The 20,647-nt window shown below is 43.9% G+C and overlaps 1 protein-coding gene across 11 annotated transcripts in view; it reads right to left on the bottom strand.

Moving 5' to 3' along the window:
- Positions 1–13,122, bottom strand: part of ZMYM2 (zinc finger MYM-type containing 2) — an 89,673-nt gene extending 76,551 nt beyond the window's left edge. For 8 of the 11 annotated variants that reach the window (XM_052671290.1, XM_052671301.1, XM_052671299.1 and 5 more), the window contains exons 1-2: positions 12,977–13,103; positions 12,119–12,176 (exon numbers count right to left, since the gene is read on the bottom strand). The gene's annotated coding sequence lies outside the window, so the exon portion shown is untranslated. Of the gene's footprint in view, positions 1–12,118; positions 12,177–12,976 lie in introns of all 11 variants that reach the window. The other 3 variants (XM_052671291.1, XM_052671292.1, XM_052671293.1) reach the window with 3 other exon arrangements.
- Between the last annotated feature and the right edge of the window lie 7,525 nt (positions 13,123–20,647).

Genomic DNA, 20,647 nt, shown 5'->3' with positions numbered 1-20,647 from the left:
TCCAGAAGAATTTAGTTTCCACTAGGCTTGGATCTGCTTCAAAATTCGTTAATTCAAATTCAACAATTTCAAATCTGTACAAAGAAAACATCTTAGTAAAATTTATTATAGCACCCAAGATGCGCTTGTCACAGATTTCAAGAAATTGAAAAGCACGTGCACACAAAGACCTGCATGCCAGTAACACAGCTAAAAAGAATAAGCAAGCAAAAACTAAGCAGTGAAATAGCCATTTTGGAGCAGTTGAATCAGCAAGTTGCTTTTCATTCTGAAGATAAATTATTTAGACACAAACTAAGCCTGAGTGAAAAGTGAGAGGTAGGGAAATGGAAACTTCACTGTCTCCTGAGTACGCCAACGGTACTGCAGCCATCCATGACATGCGTGACTACTGATGTCTGGTTTCCAACCAACGCTTCCAAGAACATCTGAATGTCTTTCTTTAACACAGCCTCCTCCATTGGTCATCCTAATCAACCTGTGCTGAGAATTACTCATATGCATGAACAGAATGAAAATTCAGGGTCAGTCTCAAACTTGATTCTGTTCAGGGTCAATTATGAATTCAGGAGTGTCTAACAGATCGTGTATTTTCAAGATTATTCACAAAGGGATAAGCAGTACTTGGCGTAACTATTCATGGCAAATCAAAACCGTAATGTTGACTAACCATGAAGTTTCAAGACAGTCATACTGACAGGTATTTGCCCCCACCTTAAATATGCACTTTCAATACATTTCATGGCTGCTCAATCAGGAAAACATGCAGATCAACAAGAACCCAGCACTACTTCTAACCTTTAAAGTCATTATACCATAATGTAGTGGACAGTAAATTATTTCTCTCTACTATACAAGCAGCACTGTGCTACTTCAGGATATGTTGCCACAAAAGGAATAGAAAGACAGAGAACACACAGACCCCAAAAGAAGTTGTATCTAAGTGTTTATCTATTAGTTATATCCAAATACGTATCTATTTCCAGGAAAGTAGGTAACACTAAACCACAGCAACAGGCTTGAAATGTGACCTTGGTCAAAAGGGAACATTACAGTAACAGAAGAAATACACTCTGCTAAAGACATACAGAATAGGAAAAGGACAAGAAAAAAACAGGGAAAAAAGGAAAAACTGAACACAAGTAGCCTTAATAAAACACAAAAAGATCAAACTGTCAATCAACATAAACCAATTAAGAAATATGCAGTGCACATACGGGAAATACATATATATGTATGCACGTTCAATTGATAGATTACGAACAGTCTAGAGAATAGTACAATTATTTAGATATCTGGACTAAGTAATGGAACACAGGCCACTGATAAAAAAGGCTCTGTGGGCCACAGAACACATTTCAAAAACACTCCTTACACACACTCCACAAGGACCAATAAAGATTATAAATTCAGAATTCAAATCTCTGACGTCCCTAGCTTTTGCCAGTACTCAAGAAGATGAACTGAGATGGCAACAGTCTGTCAACAGTTTCCAGGCTGGTTGGGCAACTAGCAGAGCGAAGGGGTTCCATGAATCGTCACCCCCAGAAAAGGGAAATTGGGGACCCCATAATAATTAACAACAGCAGCAGCGATCTGAGGAGAAACAAACTAATCTACTAAATGTGGCATTGGAATGCAAAATAACACACTATAATACAATATAATTAGAATTAAAGCTAATAAATCAAATATAATGAGAGTGTCTGAAAGGTGGATAGGCCTCACCATAACACTGAGGTGAGATGCACAGTCCAGTTGAGAAGGAGAGCCTGACAAAGAAGGGCGGCCAGATGACTTTACATCTCTTCCCCTGAGCAGAAATGATAAAAACACACTGAACAATCTCCTGGGGAACGTAGTTGTTCTTCTCTTCTGGGACAGGTACCCAGAACTGGAGCGTAAACACTTTAACTTCTAGTGCACTACGTGATGTTATGATGCGGAATACCGATAACCCAAAATCATAAAACCCTGACACAGACAAAGTGTATAATCCCTTCAATACATCATTTAGTTACTGCGGGTTTGAGGAAGCGCCAATTTGGAAGTACTCAGGGCATAGATGCAATTTATCAAATGCTACAAATTTAAATATGGATTTAATGGTACAGATACTAATGAAAAAAAGACGAGAGCAATTAGACAGAATGCTCTAACTAATCAAATAATCCATTTCTGTATCTTTCATAAGAGTTAGAGTTAATTTGGCTATATGTTTGATACAGCTATACTATAATCATAGTGACTATATGTATCTGTTATTACATACTAAACACATACAGCGGGCTTTCTTCACTGTATCACAGAGAAGCCCAAGTCGGAAGGAGCTGCGGCCACCATCAGGCCTCCCCTCAGCCTGCTCTGCCCTTGTCTGAGCACACCAGGGGCCTCAGCTGCCCCTCACACACCTCGCCCTCCAGATCCCTTACCATTTTTTAAGCCCTCCCTTGGACATTCCCTAAGACTTTTACGCCCTTCTTATATTGCAGGCCCAAGTCCACACCCAGCACAGGAGGCGAAGCCGCACAGGGCAGAGCAGAGCACCTCTCCCCTCACCCAGGGGCAGCATGGGGCTTGGGGCACCCCAGAACACCCTGCTGACTCACATTCAACTTGCTGTAAAACCATCAGAACCCCCAGATTCCTTTTCATAGGGCCATTCTCCAGCTTCTCATTCTCAAGTCTGCACACATAGCCAGGATTACACCATCCCAAGTGCAGAATCTGGCACTTGCTCATCTTAATCTCATCTGCCTGCTGATTGCACAGGCCTTTGATTTGTTAAGATCTCTCTGCAAGGCTCTTCTGCCCTCGAGGGAGTCAACAGCTCTTCTTCATTTAGTACGATCTGCAATTTTACTTGGTATGCATTTCAGTCCCACATCCAGATCATTTACAAAAATCACAAAAGACGAGCAAGTTTGTAATGTTACCAGAAAACCTGGTACATCCAATCATGTCTAAACCACTCAAATCTGAAAAACCAAGCGGGGACAGAAAATGCGAAAAGAAATCTTTAGAGAGAAAAGATGAGATTACTGGATATAAATTGGTCTGGTTTTTTGTTTTTTTTTTTTTTTTTTTTTTTTAAATATATAGTCCTGTAGGACCAATTTACTAGCAAGAACAATGTTAATTCTGAAAGAAATTAAAAAAAAAAAAAAAAAAAAGTACTTCATCAGGAAGGTTATTTCAGCATGCGTAAGGTAATTTTAAGGAGTTTAGGCCCGCATCATACACTTACATTTTATTAATTACAGATTTTATCTAAACAGCATGCTTTATTTTTGTGCTACAAGAAAAGTGAATGTCCAATATGACTTACAATAAAGCACTGCTTATCAATAGAGAGCATCTTCTTGGTCAATAAATGATATCAGACATAGCTTAAAATGCTGCAAATTTAATAGAATAGCTTATTTGAAAGTGACTTCTGGATGTCATCTTTGCAAATCCACCCCAGGTCAGAGGAATGTCAGATCAGAAACAAGACCAATGGCAGAAGACGAGTTTTTCAGCTTTCATTCAACTGAGTTTTGAGTATCTAAAAGAATACAGATTTCTCAACATCTCTAGGATACCCTCTTCCAGCTTCAGTTATCTTTGCTAATTAGAAATCCTCCTTGTTGCAACCTCTTACCTGCCATCCTATCAGAGTGCATCTCTAAGAAAAGCCTGGCTTCATCTTCTCTATGCTTTCCCATTAAATAGATGAAGACAAATAACGTGTCCCTCTAGCCTTCTCAAAGCCAAATACACCCATCCCTCTCAGCCTCTGTTTGTTACACACGCCAACTCCCTAAGCATCCTGGTGTCCCTCCACTGGACTCCTTCCAGTATGTATCTTCATTACCCCGAGGTTGAACCAAACTGATCACTCCAGATGGGAACTCAGCTATCAGTATAACAATCACACTTCCCTCACATTGATGGCTAGTCTTGCCTCATTCAGACAAGTATGCTGTTCATCTTCACCCTTATAAGAGCACATTGCTCACGTCCAAGGTGTTGTCCCCCAGAACTCCCAAGACCATTCCTGCAAAGCTGCTGCCTATCCTATTGGCGCCTAGCCAGCACTATTCCCATACAATTCACATAAGATGTTATTAGTTGCCAAAAAGGACTTTTAATACTACCCTTGATTGGCACTTCCTTTTGGTTTTTCACTACTAATTATTTTAATTCAACATGCAATATACACTTCAGTACATACTGCCCATGTTACAAAAAAATCTGCATGGACAACTGATAGACATAAATCCTACTACCTTGCCAGGTTTATCAGATACTGAAATCACAAATCCTTTTTAATAATGCTTTGAAAATTAAATTCTGTTCTTCTGATTTTTGCATGTGCTTAGTGGAAAAAAAGTATAATTCCCTGACATACGTAAGTGAACAAGAAGTTTGTAGATAGTTCACTTTCCTCTCTCCTTTAACAATAACTAACATCAACTAGCAATCTTAACCACATTTTTTTTCCATCTGAGGAGTACCCAAGATCAGCTAACAACTTACTATTTTTGATCAAGTATGGACAAGCTTCTTAAAGACAATTTACCTTCAGCAATTAGCATTCAATCCATCTACTAATTCAATATCAAGAAAAACTGAATTTGAGAATATGTGAAAGTATGTGCTAGATACAGTTAAGAAACTCACACAGACTACAGCCAAACAGCCAATGAAGCCACCAACAAAGGAAATAAAATCTTAACATCAAATGGGATTTAAAATAAAAGAGGGGGAAAAAAATCCCACCACCAGAACAGTTCAAGTCTATGATAAGGTAAGATAGACAGGAAATGGAATCCAAGGCAAGAATGGATAGAATCAGCATCGAAGTGTGACAGGTTTTCTCAGCTGCACTCCTTGACCAGCCGTGAGTTGCATTATGCAATCAAAACTCCTGTTTATTGAATAGAACAATTCAACTGACTTCAAGAAGTAAAGGTAACTATTTGAAGATGACCATATTTCTAAGATCTGCCAATCTTTCCCACTGCTCCATAAGTCATTCTTGCAGGTCTTCTCTAAACCCTCCAGTTCTTCTCTATTAAAAATGCTGAACTTCATTCAGACCATAATTGCTGTCTTATACATTATGTTAGGGAGATCAACTCCGTGCTTCTAGTTGATAATTCTTTGGGCATAAGCACACAATGATAACCAAACACAGCAAAAATTTTAACAACTCCATAATATATCCAATAAATTAAAACAACAACAACAGCTCACCACCAACAAAAAGGCCTTTATTGCATTCTCATTTCCCATCATTTCCAAACAACCTTTTTCATGCGTGTGTCTATATGAACTATGGATAACTTTCTATCTGACCTTTCTAGGTAATATTTGGCTTCATTAATGAGGAACCACCAAACAGAATAAAACTTTATCTTATGAATGAACATTAACATAAATAAACATCACAAACACAAATATACTGATTAGTTATTCAAGAGATGCCTGGTAAATCTGTCCAGCTTAGAAGCAGTTCCTGATCATCGAGAAGTTAATTTATTAGTACAGGCCTTCTTTCCCTACCTGGAAGAAGGAAAAAAAGGAAGACAGACACCGATATTACACCCATCTATATTTTACAACTCGTATGCTGCTAGGAGCTGAAGTTACAGACCACATTATGCTAGCCACTGTACCAAAACAGAATACGAATGTCTGTTCAAAGAGCAAACAACCTAAACATAAGGGACAACAGATGGAGAGAGAGAAAAGAAAATACAAGGAAAAAGCACTACAATCAACAATGGTTAGGATTCTTGTTCCAAGGATGGTGTGCTTAGGTCTCAAGAGTAACAAGAAAGGTATTCATTTAGCTGTCAGTTGGCTTTGTTTCCTGAATTTTGCTTCCTCTGCATTAATAAGTTGCATTTGCTTCAGAAGGCGCACATACGGAAGCACCCCCAAACATGAGGACCGTGACAGGAGAAGGGACAGAGGGGTTGAACTGCCCATGATGTCACTTTCTGGAGAGCATTTAAACCTCATTAACAACAAAATAAGACTGTAATACTATTCACAGCTAAACTGCAAGCTTAAATTAAAGGCAGGTAACCCGTTACTTTACATTCATAAAATATAACATAAAGACCAGGCAGTCGAAACAGAATAAACGTTACTACAAGACACAGAGAACAAAGACAAGGTATGAGATGTAGTTACATGATCCATTTAAATAGATACATAATAAATATTTAACTGTTTGTTAGCAATTAAGATACAGCTTACTACCTGTTAGAAGAATAGCAGGCTGTGTGCCTAAAACAACAGCTAGATCAAGGGCTTAAACAGAGGTCTGAAGGCAACACCATTACACGCGACAGATAGGCAGCATGGAGAGCTTTCTGGGGAGAAAGGATTGCCTTTGGGATAGCAGCCTGAGCTAAAGGTCAGGTACCCACAAAAACATGCCAGAAGCACGCACTGAGACATAGCTGGAAGAGAGGGAAAATCTGGAAGAGACATTTGAAAATCATCCATGTAAAGTTGACAGCTGACGTTATAAATTATATTAGAGAAATTTGGTGTAGTATTGCAGGCAAAAAAACAACCTGAAGAGCTCTTATAGGCATCTAAACAAATGAACCCCAGGAAGAAGAAAATTCTTTGGCAAGCTTTAACTTTTGGGAAAAAGAGATGGCTGCATCACAAATGGGCCTGTTTAGAGCTCAGCGTACCTACAAGAGCTGCTCTGGAAGTAATGCCTTCTATTTTATTATGTTGGTCCACAACATCAAAGGCAGACAGTGCTATTGCAGACATTGGTATTGCAATAGAGGTTGAACCTCCCCACCAATATGCTGTTACATGCTGTCAGGCAGATGGCAGCAGAGGGACAGTCTGACAAAATGGCATCTGACGTGGAAATGTGCATGAAGCAAAGGTTTGAATTTCTCCATGCAGAAAAAAAATGACACCACAGACATTCCTTGATGCTTGCTCAATGTTCATGGAAACCAAAAGGCAGATGTGAGCAAAGTGAGGAGGTGGATGGTGCATTTCAGCAGAGGCAACAGCAATGTGAAAGACAGTGGATGTTGTCTTTTGGATGACCAGGGCAGATTTTTAGAAGGTCAGCATGCAGGCTCTTGTTCATCACTGGCAGTAATGCATCACTAATGGTGGTGACAACAACTCTATTTTTCAACGTAACTGAGAATTTGCTCCAACAGTGTTGTTGTGCTCTCTGTATCAGTTGTAGTTTCCACGGAAATAAAGAGCAGGCATTACTTTTGGGGTAACCTGTGTACATTGCAAAAAAAAGCCTGAAGAAGCAGAAGATGGCAATATGCTTACTAAGAAGTCTGTGGTGCAGAAAAATAGTTTCCTAGAATGACTGAGCCACAACCAGGCTAAATCAGAAAATCCTGTATATACTGCTATTCTATGGGTTATGTTGTATTTGACCATCTTTTCCCAACCAAAACACTGAGGACACCATGTAGAAACCTACACAAGCAATTCCATGGTGCCACAGTTACTTGAATGGATGACAAACATTTCCTCTACTGCCACCTCTGTAAGAGACAGATGGGTGAGCTACCTAATCAGTCGATAGTGCCAACGTCTAAATAGCCAATGTCTATTCAACATACCCCAGTGAACATCATAGAATCATATCATAGATCCATTGAATGGCCTAGGTTGAAAAGGACATCAAAGATCATCTAGTTTCAACCCCTTTGCTGTGGACAGGGTCACCAATGACCAGATCAGGCTGCCCAGAGCCACATCCAGCCTGGCCTTGAATGCCTCCAGGGATGGGGCATCCACAGCCTCCTCGGGCAACCTGTTCCAGTGCGTCACCACCCCCTGTGTGAAAATCTTCCTCCTAATATCTAACCTAAACCACCCCTATCTCAGTTTAATATCATTCCCCCTTGTCCTATCACTATCCACTCTTGTAAACAGCTGTCCCCCCTCCTGTTTATAAGCTCCCTTCAAGTACTGGAAGGCTGCAATGAGGTCTCCCCAGAGCCTTCTCCAAGCTAAACAAGCCCAGTTCCCTCAAACTTTCCTCACAGGAGAGGTGCTGCAGCCCTCTGATCATCTTAGTGGCCCTTCAACACAATATTAAACAGGGGAAAAGACGGAATTAAAATGACTTCCTGCCTGAGGGTGTGAGGGTGCCAAGACACTCACAGGTTGCCCAGAGAGGTTGTGAATTCCCCCTCCCTGGAAGCATTCAAGGTCAGGCAGGATGGGACACTGAGCAACCTGGTCCTGAGGGAGGTGTCCCTGCCTATAGCAGGTGGGTTGGAGCTAGATGATCTTAGAAGTCCCTTCAAACCCAAACCATTCCACAAGAGGATGAATTATGCCTCGGTACTTTTGTATGACATAATACACAAATTCAGGCATTTGGAAGACAGGCTAACAAAAACTGAAAGACTCTGATAACTTTTGTAAGAGTTAAAGAGTTGATGGATCTTGATGCACAGTTTACTACAGAATGTCTTACTTATTTTAGGTAAAGTGGTAACATTTTAAGTGTTAAGTATTCCAAAGATCCAAAACTATCCTTTCTTCACAACAGCAATGCATATTAATTAATCACATCACAGAACATCTTAGCCCATAATCTTCTTGTGTTACTGATACTCGATATGACTGAGGAGAACACCAATCATGTCCATTTCAAGACACTACTGTAGCCATCCTGTTCAAAGAGCTGAACACTTGCTTCTGAGTCCCTGCCTCAGCACTGCCCAGTCACTGCCCTGCAGGTTATTCTCCAGCAGTGGCCAATAGTAGAAGCAGCACATAAGTTACAGTGAAGTTGACTCCAAAACACTTGGGGAGTGCTCAGAGGGAGAGCTTAAGCATTAGGACAAACTTACAAAGCATTAATACCCCTCAAACAGAGAAATTTCACAACTGCAGTGGTGGCAGCCCTATCTCTTGCAACTCCAATTTGACCACAAAATGGAATAATTTCTGGTCATTGTATTTACGTTGGACTAAAAATCTGCATTCATTGTCTGTGTTATAACCACTGACTGCAGTAAACTTGCTCTCATCACACACGAGAGTAAGGAAACAACTTCAACCACTGCCAGATCCAATTAATGAAATACTTCAGGTGAAGATGCAAGCATTCCTTAATACAAAGTTATGATCTAATCCATCTAATAAAGGACAGATGTGGATCTCTATGAAACTGTTGATGTTGTCATCCATGTAGATTCATCATCAATTTTTTCATTCATGAATCCAATGGAATTCTTGTGGAACAGAATTAGATAGAATAATTATGGCTTTGTCTTAAAATTGATGATTTCCAGAAGCTCAGAAAGATAAGTCTGAAACTGCCAAAACAACAGAAGTACAAATAAGCAGAGTTGAAGTCAGCACAGTCAAAGCGTCAACCGAAGAAGACATACAATGCAACTGCATTTCAGATTTCTCACACAGCTCTCCTCTATCCAAAATTTCTCCTACAAGTACAAAACACTGACAAGTTCACTCATGTTGCTCCAAAATGAAGAATTTTAATACCAGCAACCAAATTGAGCAGATCATTTTACCATGGCCTGCATAGGTAACCCAGAAGAGGTAAGACATAAGGAATGCTTGACTACAAGGGTGGGACTCTTCCAACTCAAACCATTCTATGATTCATATACCAGGTTAAACTTCCTAACAGCCATATTTGCCAGCAGCACACAGGGTAGTCTACAAGTATAGAAGAAAAGCTAAGTTTCCCCTAACTCTAACTTCGCAGAAATCCAGATATCTTTCTAGAACAGCCACCTAATAAGATTAAATCACTTAAACTATGCTTAAAGTTAAAAGCAGTTGCAAAAAAAAAAAAAAAAAAAAAAGAAAAAGTGCTTCTGTCTGCAGAAAAAGCCAACAACTTCTGCAGACAACAGAATTTCTACAGCATACAAGGCTGTAGCAGCCTCCTGAGATAAATATTACCTCAAACTTCTCAGAAGGGACAACTAACTCATCTCACCGAGCTCCTGAACTTCGTATGCCAATCCCTTCCTAAAGCTAGGCAAATTTCATTATTATTTGTGATGTGCACTCCCTCCAGAATGAAAGAAGCAGTTCTCCATACGCAGTGGATTTTTTCATCAGTAGTAACACTTTATATAAATTCTTCACAGAACTCGTTCTGATTTTGTATATTGATTGGTTGTGATTTCCAGCACAAACAGACAGAACTTCGGCAATTCTCTATTTATTCCTAGAAACCAAAATAAAAACTCCCTTAACAGTGTAAGAGTGTCTGTGAAACTGCTGGACAAAAATATAAAGAAAGCCAGCAAAAGACTCCAAGAGTTTGTATTAGTTTAGGTTCCACACCCCTCTGCAAACTTGGACAAGCTCTGCAGAAGACAAAGAAGCTTGCTTTCATTTATTCACTGGCATTTGTGTACTCTTGCTGATGCAAATCCTTCTTAGCACATTATTCCAGACTGAGCAACAGTAGAACGCAATCATATTCAGGGCCAAAGCAGATCAGCAGCAACAATACAAAGCAAGTTGAGTAGATATTCAAATTAAAACAATCTTACTTTTAAAAAGTGATTTGGTTTAACGATGTCATAATGCCTCATCACCATCTTCATTTCACAAATTACAGTTGAAGAGTTTGGAGTGGCCATGCAGCAGTGAGCACAGAATATACGCCTGTCACACATGACAGCATGGCTGCAGGATATACTTTTTCCTCCTGAGAAAAGACCCTACCAGCACGACCACAGTTGGTGGAAGACCATGTGCCATCCAGCAGGATGCCTTGTTCAATACTCTGGTATAACTCACAGACCAGCTGGCAATTACACAGAGGTTTGCTGAATCTTTGTCCTACAGCTGCTCATAGCAGCAGTTTTGCTTCTCAGAGGCAGCCACACAAAGCTGCAGGATATTTTTCAGGGCAGCTCCAGTCTTCAACACTTTCCTGCTCTCTTCCAAGGCAACAGACTTCCTCCACCCAAAGCACTACTCGCCCTGACCCATGTCAGAAGTTACTTTTTGAACATGAAACACCAGAAAAAGCACAATAGCCGTTAGATTGGAAGGTACAATGAGTCAGAAAACATGGCAGCCTCGCATCCAAGGCATGATAACAATAATAAAAAGAACAGCCCTCCTATCAATGCTAACAAGCCATACAAACTCTCAATGCCTTTCACAATGTTGTTTATTTCAGATACTCAGAATTAATTCAGATATGATGCCTTCCTCCTAAGCAGCGACGTTTCCACAGTGAAATACCCATGCTCTCTAGATGTAAGCAACCAAAAAGTGACCAAGCAGCAGCCTATGCAGATCTGGGGAATCCACCAGGTACAAAGGTAAGGGGAGGACAAAAAGCTGCCCAGACACACGCAGTGGACAGGGCTGCACCCTGTGCTCCTCCCGCGCGCGGCCCCGAGCACAGCACGGCGCTGTTTGTTTTGTTCTCCGCACGGCAGCAGCCGCATCCCAACAGCTCCCACAGCCTCCATCCACACACACACACAGTTACTTTCTTCTCCGTTGTGCTACTTTGTAATTTCAGAAGCTCCTTTTGCACAGCATGCAGCAAAGGAAGGTTATGAAACTAGGTTTAACCCACAGCCCGGTCCTCTGCAATCAGCCTTCCCTTGGCCTGACACCCAACAGAGCAGCGCTTGGAGAGTACAATGCGACAGCCGCCGGCAGGAAACAGCAAGTCGCTCTACCGCCCCCCAGCCTCAAGGCACGAAAGATACAGGATTGAGGAAAAGGGAAAAAAAAAAAACAACAACAAAAAAAAAACCCACACAAAAAAAACAACAAACAAAGATGGCAGAAGGTGCCTGGCCGTGGAGTTCAGTGCCCGCTTCACGCCTCCAGAGGGCACCCGCGAGGTGCCCCCCCTCCCGCCGAGCCGGGCGGAGCGGAGCGGCCCGTCTGCCTCCGGAGCGGCTCCGCAGGACCGTCCGCAGCAGCGTCCGCCGCGAGGAGGGGCCGCCCGCCCCACGGCCATCCCGGGGCGGCAGCAGCCGGGCCCAGGAATGTCCCCACCCCGCCCCGAGGCCTCTCCTTTTACCCCCACCCCTGGAAAACAACGAGCAGGTCTGGCGGGGGCAGAAATAGGTACGGAAATAGCACTCACAATGGAGCTCCCTCTCCTTGCCGCTCTCCGCCAAGGCTGCGCCAAACCGGGCCGGAGCCTGAGGGGAAGACACGGGGTTATCGCGGGGCACCGGGCAGCGGGCACGGCTCTCCCTCGCCCCGCAGGGCCGGCACCGCCCGCCTCGCCCGCCGCCTCCCGAGCGATAAACGCGGGCCCCTGGGGGAAATAAACAAACCGGCAGCGCCGCCCTCGGGGCCGCGGCACGGCCACGCCGTCCCCGAGGGGCCGAGGCATCGGGGAGGAGAGGGCACGTTCCGCACTAACTCGCCTCGCCGGGCCTCGAACCGGCGGCGCGGGGCAGCGGACGCGCAGCCCTCCTCCCCGCCCCCGCATGGCGCCGCCGATCTGCCCCCGGCCTCGGGTTTGCCCCCCTGCAGTCGGCCCGCAGCACTGCCGCCTCCCGGCCGCCATTAGCGAGCCCCGGCCGAACAATACGGGGGGGAGCGCGGCGGCGGGAGGAGCGCGGCGCCTCGCCGGGCAGTGGGGGAGGCGGGAGGGAGGGAGGCAGCCGCCGGGAGGAGGGGAGCGGGGGGGGGGGGGGTTGGCACCGGGGCAGAACAACGGCCTCGGGCCCGGCGGGGAAAGCGGGGGGAGTTCGGTGAGAGGCGCTACGCCGACGCCGGCCTTTCCCCAAACGCCTCGGCCTGCACCGCAAGCCTGCCCCCGGGCCGCCTCCCGCCGCCCACCTCCGGGCGGCGATCAGCGGAGCTGCCCCCGGCTCCGCTCCGCCGCCAGAGGGCCGCCCGGCCCGGCGGGGCGCCGCGAGGCTCTTCCATCCCCGCCTCGGGGACAGCTCCGCGCCGCCACCCGCCCGCCCGTCCCCGGCCCCCGCCTCACCCGAGGGCTCCCCGCAGGCACCAAACCCCCCGCGGGGGACGCACGCACTCCGCCTTACTCCTCCGGCGGCTCAACTCTACTCGGTCCGGTCCCGGGCTCGGCGCAGCTGCTAACGAAGGGGAGGAGAAACCGGGCCAACGGAGCTGATCAGGGCCCGCCCCCGCCCAGCCATTGGCTGTCCCCGGGAACGGGCTCTCGCGCCGGGCCACCTGATTGGGCGCGCCGCCCGTCCGTCGGCACCGCCCGCAGCCGGTTGACCCTATGAACTGCCAATCTCCCCGCTGGCCATGCCCCGAGTGCTTCCCACTTTGAGCCATCAGGTTTGAGGAGCCCCAGTCGTAGCCCATCGGCGCGTGTCCGCTCTCGGCATCACCAGTGACGCGCCCAGCCCCGGTCGCCCGACAACTTGCATAAGTCGGGCGCGCTGCGCTCTCCCAGCCTTCCGTAGCTGTGAGGAAGCAGGGCGCCCACCCGAGCAGAGCTCCCAATCCTCGCGGGCACCGCACCGCGAAGCTCACGATGCCCTTCCCCTCCGCGCCCCGACGTGGGGCTACTGGTTCTTATGGCGCCCCCCTCCGGTCCCGTCTCGCAGCCTCCCCTTGAGCGGTGGGGAACTCGGGGCCACCTTCAGGAAGGATGGCGCGTGTGTAAAGGCAGCGCTCCCAGCGGGGACGGTGCCCGTGTAAGAGCCTCCTCTGGACACCGCGTCTGCCCCACCGAGCAGCGCCTCCCCACTGCGAGCGCTCTCCTGCCCCCACCCACTGAGGAGGAGGGCGCCATATCGGCCGCCATGGTTCCTAGAAGAGTGCTGGTGGTAGTGCTGGTGGAGCTGGTGGTGTCCTCCATTTTGTCGGAAGCCGCTGCGGGGAGCTTGGGGCCAATGCGACCCAACGTGGGACGGTCCTGAGGCGCCCCGGTCCGGCCCCCGGCAGGAAGAGGGGCCAAGAGCCCCTGGCAGCGCCGCGAGGCGGGAGCAGCGCTCCGGGCGGCAACGAGAGCCCAGCGCCGGGAGCCAACTCCCCGCCCGCCCTCTGCCAAAATGGAGGATGCGCACTTCCTTTGCGCGCAGCCGTCCCTCTTCCTGGCCATGGCACCCACGCCTGTTTCGTCGAGGACCTGGGCAGCTCAGCTTCCCGGGTGGCGTTCCGGCCCCTCCCTGCCCCATTCCTTCATCCCCTTCTGCCCCCAAGAAGGAGGAAGAGAGGGCGAGCCTCCGCCCCGTCCTTCCTAGCCGGTATCGGTTCTCGTCAACCACGTGGCGCGGTGTCCCCTGGAGAGAGCCTCTCGTGTGTCTGAGGAGCGCTCCGGGCTGCCGGCGCCGCGGCCGGGGCCTCCCGCACAGCCCCGCAGAGGAGGGAGCTCTCCCAGGTTATGGAAGGGGACAGCTCTCCGCCACCGCTCATGGTGTGCTTGGCCAATGATATTCTTGCGTGGGAGTGACCAGAGCGTTTTTACCGTCTGTTGTCGCAACAACACAATCCGGAGGCACACGGAAGTCCATGGCTGAGACCAAACACTCAACGCTACTCCTGGTTGTTGACTGAAATTAATGCCTTTTTCACACGACCCAACCTGTCTGATGGGATTCTGAGGGCTGCTTGATGTTGGGGTAGCAGATAGTGCTTGTTCCTGGAAGTGGGGAGCTGTTGGGAGAAAAAATCTAACAAAACATCTAGAGAAAAAAAATGCCAAGGAGAGGTGTTACTACCTACGTTGAAGGTCTCTTCAGAAAATTCATAAGCTGTGTTCCATGTTATAGCACTGTCCAAATAATCACGGTAGCCATGTGGCTGCTGAAATTTCAACACTAAATCTTGTAAGTTCTGCCAAGTCAGTGGTTCCCGACCATGTCTCCTTCATTAGCCTTGAACACCTTGTAGGTTGTAATGTCAAAGCTGTGTTTAGTCATCTTTCACATTACGCATTTTCCTGCCTTTCCAGTTGCATGTACCAGGAAGACATCTTCATTCTATGATAATGCCTCTGCATGAATGTTGTGATGAAGCTCAGAAATTCAAGAAGACCTAAGTGCCAGTTTTTGAGAGTTCTCATGCACAAAGATAGGTGGTAAAATATTAGTGCTTTTCTCATTCAGAACACAGTAAGTGCTACCTATCATTCTTAGTTACTCAAAGAAGTAATTGAAGAGCACCTTCCTTTTACTATTGCCCTATTAATAAACATTACTAGAAAGAAAGTTATCAAAGACTTTTATATAGCGATGTAGACCCTTTCCATTGATGTTTTGCATTATGCCATTTAAACAGAATTTTTAATGGTTTGCTTGCAATTTTGAAACTGTACTGAAATATTTCTATACAAAGGTCTATAACTTTAGAGAACCCTGGTTTCCCTATAGACATATAACCATATTTTTGAGTTTATGTATTCAAAAGTGGACACAAATAGTGAAACGCAGCATGTATTTTTTTCAATTAATTTTTCAAATGACATTAGGAGAAAGGAGGAAAATGTCCAGACAGTAAGTTCTCCCTCATCTGTAAAACCATGTCAATTATTTTGAAGAACAAACCAGATCGAGTCATTCTATTTTATGTTTTGAAAGCTAACATTAGCTCAAATACTAAGCAATAAAATCTCTTCATGAATGCCACAGATCCGAAATGGATGTATTTATAGGCTCCACACCACTGTCTCCATGGAAAGGCCTAATGTCAGCAAGCTCACTAAAAACTTCATACACATTGACTGGCAGTAGGTAAATTCAACAAGGCTGAACTAACTGTATGCTTATGACTTATGAGAAGAATGACATCCTTCTCTCTGTCACAGAGTAAAACTGTCTCAAAAAGCAGTCAACTGTATTTGAACTGATCTTTAAGGTCCCTTCCAACCTTAGTCATTCTCTATGATTCTCTGTGATGGTATTTTAAAGTGTTGGTGTTTGAGCAATAATCTTAGGAAGACTACCAAGCCAGCTTCCAAATGGCGTGCAATAAATAGGATCAGAATGCACATAAAGCTCATCCTGCCATCAGCAATGTTTATTTATGATTTAAAATAGTGGGTTTTATATCAGAAGTAGGAGTAAACATATTTTATTTCCTAAAGGACTTATTCAGCCTGAGCGCTGCTTTGGTTTGCATCAATGCAATTGTCTGAGTGTCTAGAATGGAGTTCTGAGCACTGAAAATACTTGAACAAGACGTCTTTAACTGTTCCATGTAATGCTCCAAAGGCATTGGTTCCTGGAATCCTTCAGAACACAGATTTTTACAGCTGATTTGAAGATTGGCTTGGAAAAAAACCATGTTTTGAAGGTAAATAAAATGAGAGTTTATAAAAATGTGTGTTTTCAGCACATGTGGAAGTGAAAGCGAAGTCAAATCCTTTGTGAAATGAGTGCCCCAACATTTCTTCTATGTCATTGCTTTCTTCTATACTGTCCTGTCCCACAAACCTTATTCTTTCTGTCTTAAACAGCTTTATTTATCTACTATGGTATTATTTTCTCTACTTCCCCCCCCTACCATTTCTGATGGTATTTACTATCTTTTTATTTGTGTCCCTTGTCTCGCTTATTTGCCTCTATGTAGCCTCAATCCTGTCAGCATTTCCTTTGACCATCAGAAAGAAAGATGAGGAAAAACTGAAGCTGGTGGAACATGGCATGTTTTCATGTTCATAGCATAGCGGAGTTCTGCTCTGCGAGTCGATTCACCAACACAACCTCAAGAAGTAGCAGCAGAAGGAAAAGGATGGGAAAAACAACAACAACAACAACAAAACAAAAGCAGACAAATTCTTTTAAAACCCCTGTGATCAGTAACATCTTGATCTTTCTGGATTTTTTTCTATAATATTACCTGTATTGCTGTTTTTGACATTCATTTGGTATTTCAGCTATTCTTTATGGACAAGCTCTTAAGATAAAGACCATGCATATGTACCTGTTTGTACAGTACATAGCAGACCTCAGACTATTAGAAAAAATGAAAAGAATAATTGTTTTCTACAAAACGTTACCTGTGGTTTTCATTGTTTTTTGAGCTATGTATGCTTTTCATAATATTTATAAACATATGTGTAAATAAGATGCAATCAGCTGCTTAATTTGCAACATAACCAAAAGTGATCTTTCAAAAAGTCAAATTGTGAGAGGGTATGCAGTATCCTATAAGATTATTATTCATCACATGATATACTATGTCTTGAAATGTCCCTTATGCCACATTTCAGTTTTGAAAAAATAAAGAGCAGCTGGGCAACCTCTTCACAGAAATCCTACCCATACGGTAAAGACCAAGCATGTAATACCTAATTAGGTGTTGTTTATCCTTTTCTTTAACTTATCCTATCACTTTTTGCAAGTTCTGCAATAGTCAACATTATTTTTATTCGCGAATTACTTTTACTCACTTGTAAACAAATGAGGATTTTAGTTGGACAAATATCTTGTCTATATGGCTAAGAAATGACGCTGTATGTAGAGCACAATAAGGACCTTAAGACTGGAAGAGACATCCTAAGTCAGTGAGTCCAGTTCTTTGCTATTACAGGAAACTGTGTCATATAATCCCTTCCAGAAACTGTTCAAGCTCCATCTTAATGGTAGTTTGATATGTTTACCCCCTACTTCTGTTGCAAATCTGTTCCAGAATTTCATTGTTCTGGTGGTTAGAAATCTTCTTCTAATTTCCCAGCTAAATTTATTCAACAGTCCATTTGTTTTTGTGCCAGTATTTGTCCTCTGGTTTAAATAGCTCTTCTCCCTCCCCAGTGTTTACCCCGATATATTTATAGACAGTAATCATATCCCCTCTCAGCCTCCCTTTTGCTAGTCCAAACAAAAATCTTTTAGTCTCTTCTTGCTCAACAGATCTTCATTCCCCCACTAGTCTTTTCTCCTCTCCCAACCAAAACTCATCTATCTTAAGCATGGGTTTAAATGTCCATAAAGTTGCATTTTAAATTGAAGTTGTATATTGTGCAATACAGTAATATTTTTTCTAGACCTCCAGAAAATCTCTCGGCGTTCTGTGTGTCCTTGCCTTTTTGCGCAACTACGTTAGGTAACCACATCCAGTCTGGTAACACCTATGTTTTTTTCTACCCTGCTCATTTATTGGGACATTTCTCAGTTAACAGCAATGTTTTTATTATTCTCCAGGTGTGTGACCTTGCATTTGGTGTTGTGGCAGTTTTTGTTTCCGTTAGTTCAGTCATCAAGGTCTTTCATTGTTTTTCCATGTCATCCCTCTGCAGTTCTGAAGTTGCCTATCTGTGTGAAACCAGCCAATGCAATGAGCTTGTTTTCTCTTCCTTAACCAAACAGTAAAATCAATCCCAAGAATAAATATGCTAGCAGACATTCTCTAGTCTGACACTCTGCTGTTCTCTACTCCCTGTTGCCATTTCCTTCATTCTACTCTGGCAAATGCTGTGCCACCTTTGTGCTTCTGGATGTGTAGCTAAGCAAAGCAGTCTTTTTTTTTTTTTTTTTTAATCCCATTTAAAGCTGTCTATTCAGTCTCAACTATGCCCCTTCAAGTAACAGTAAGCCTTTTCAATTTCAAACCTTTGACCTCCTCAGCCCAGTTGACTTGATTATCTAGGTCCCTTAGTTTACTAAAATTTGCCTTACGTAACTGAGCCGTTTAGATACAGACTTGCTTCTGTTTACTTTCCATTAATTTTACACTATATCAATTTCAGGATAATCTACAACTTGCTTTTTTATACCGTCCTCAAAGTATAAGTCCATCCAACTCTAAAATAGCACTATGCCATGCTGGTTTAGTGACATTTTGCTGAGAGAAGCTGCTAGTCCGACATTCAGCTGTATTTGGGGTCCTGCTGCCGTGATGAGTAACATTTATTCTCCAACCTACTAAACCAGTCAGGGACAAAACAACGTGAATAGCTTTTTGTCACCTTACTAAGTTGAAGTGAGTTCTATGTCAGGTGCCAAAGCTTTAAGAGAGGCAGCACAGAAGGCAGTGCAGCCTGAAGAAGCTGGGGCTACTTCATTTCAGCAAGAGGAGTTGTTACATGACCCCAGCCTCTCATCTTACCACAACCTAACTTTGGAGTGGCGTCTGTGTGTGTGTGGGCATCTATAAAGAAAATTATTTTCTCTTTCTAAATACAATTTCTTTCTAGGTTTCCATTAGTGGAATATTATTTGATGACAATTATAAATCAAGTACTGGATTTGGTAAATCGAACTTTTAGATAAAAGTCTCCTCCTAAACAAGAGCTTTCTACAAGCAGGGTGAAGGTCTCCTGTGGTATCTGTAAGCAGTATTGAAAGAGGAGGTATCAGTAGATAGGAACCTTCAACTCTGTTTCTTCTCATTAGATCTAGCATATACTTTTATTTTCCTGTCATTTGTAAAACTGAAGAGCTTGAGTGAGATCAGGCTTCATGAAGCTTAGCCTGCAGCTTTACCAGCAAGTTGCTATATGATAAAGCTGTTGCCAGAAGTAGCAGTCTTGTTCTGTCCTCTGTGGCTGGCTATACATTTTTGTCACATTTCTATGCAGGTGCAAATATTCATGTGGCTAAAAATTGTCCAGTTTTCAGTGGGGAGTGCACACTGATCTCACTTAATGTGCAACCAAGCAAGTGATACTGCCAGGTAAGAGTGCCTGTCCCATCCATGAAACTGCACAGCTAGCCTGTGCAAATCAAAGGGATGCTACATATATGAAAAGGAACGAGTAGTCTTTGACTAGTGATCTGGCTTCTATTTTGTCTCAGCAGGACCCACAGTTACATTTTTAATTAGTTATTAATATTGTTTACAGCTAGCTGTGGGGAAAAATGCAAAGTATGGAATTATGATGCTAATTATGCATCATAAGGCTTAAAACGTGTAGGTTATTAAAAAATTTAAAACTTACTGTAGGAAATCTAATTAAAAATTAAAATCATTTAAAATCATTACAAATTTCTTGGTACAAATCATTGTGATGGTGGTTTTGACAGTATTTTGACATATATTTCATAGAAAAAGTCTGGAAAATTGGTTATTTTTTGTAAATCTTCTTATTTTCATAGCAAAGCTATTGTTCTTCAGTTTCATTCAAAGTGTCTCAGCCTGTTCTAGCAGTGAACAGCGCTGCTTGTTCTGGCAACTTGTCCTTTCCTTTTGGATGAGAACCATGCTATGGTCATTGGCACCTTCAGATTAGATTAATGCTTTTCTGTTTTATAGACTAAATGGCCATTTGGAAAAAATCAGCGAGGGCAAGATGTAGCCAGGAAATTTACCACAGAATATTTCCACCAGTGCTTCACTGGTGGAACTACAAGGTGAATGAGAGAGTATGTTCAAAGGTCACTCATTTGTCATGAGACGCAAAACATGTGCCACAGATGGCCTTGCAGGTAGGTTGGATCCAGGCCTGTTTTCCACAAAAGGCTATACTGTGTGGTAATCCTTGAGGTTGGAAAAGACCTCTAAGATCATGCAGTCCAACCATCAGCCCATCCCCACCATGCCCACTGTCCACGTCCCTCAGTGCCACGTCTCCACTTTTCTTGAACACCTCCAGGGATGGTGACCACAGCACCTCCCTGGGCAGCCTGTGCCACTGCCTCACCACTCTTTCTGGGAAGAAGTTTTTCCTGATATCCAGCTGAACCTCCCCGGTTGCATCTTAAAGGCCGTTGCTTCTCATCCTGGTCTCTTGTTAGACTTTTTA

This window comes from Tympanuchus pallidicinctus, unplaced genomic scaffold, assembly GCF_026119805.1.
Source record: "Tympanuchus pallidicinctus isolate F22 unplaced genomic scaffold, pur_lepc_1.0 scaffold11, whole genome shotgun sequence".
Classification (NCBI taxonomy): domain Eukaryota; kingdom Metazoa; phylum Chordata; class Aves; order Galliformes; family Phasianidae; genus Tympanuchus; species Tympanuchus pallidicinctus.
The sequence above is the reverse complement of the archived record's forward strand: the minus strand, read 5'-3'. Positions and strand labels throughout refer to the sequence as shown.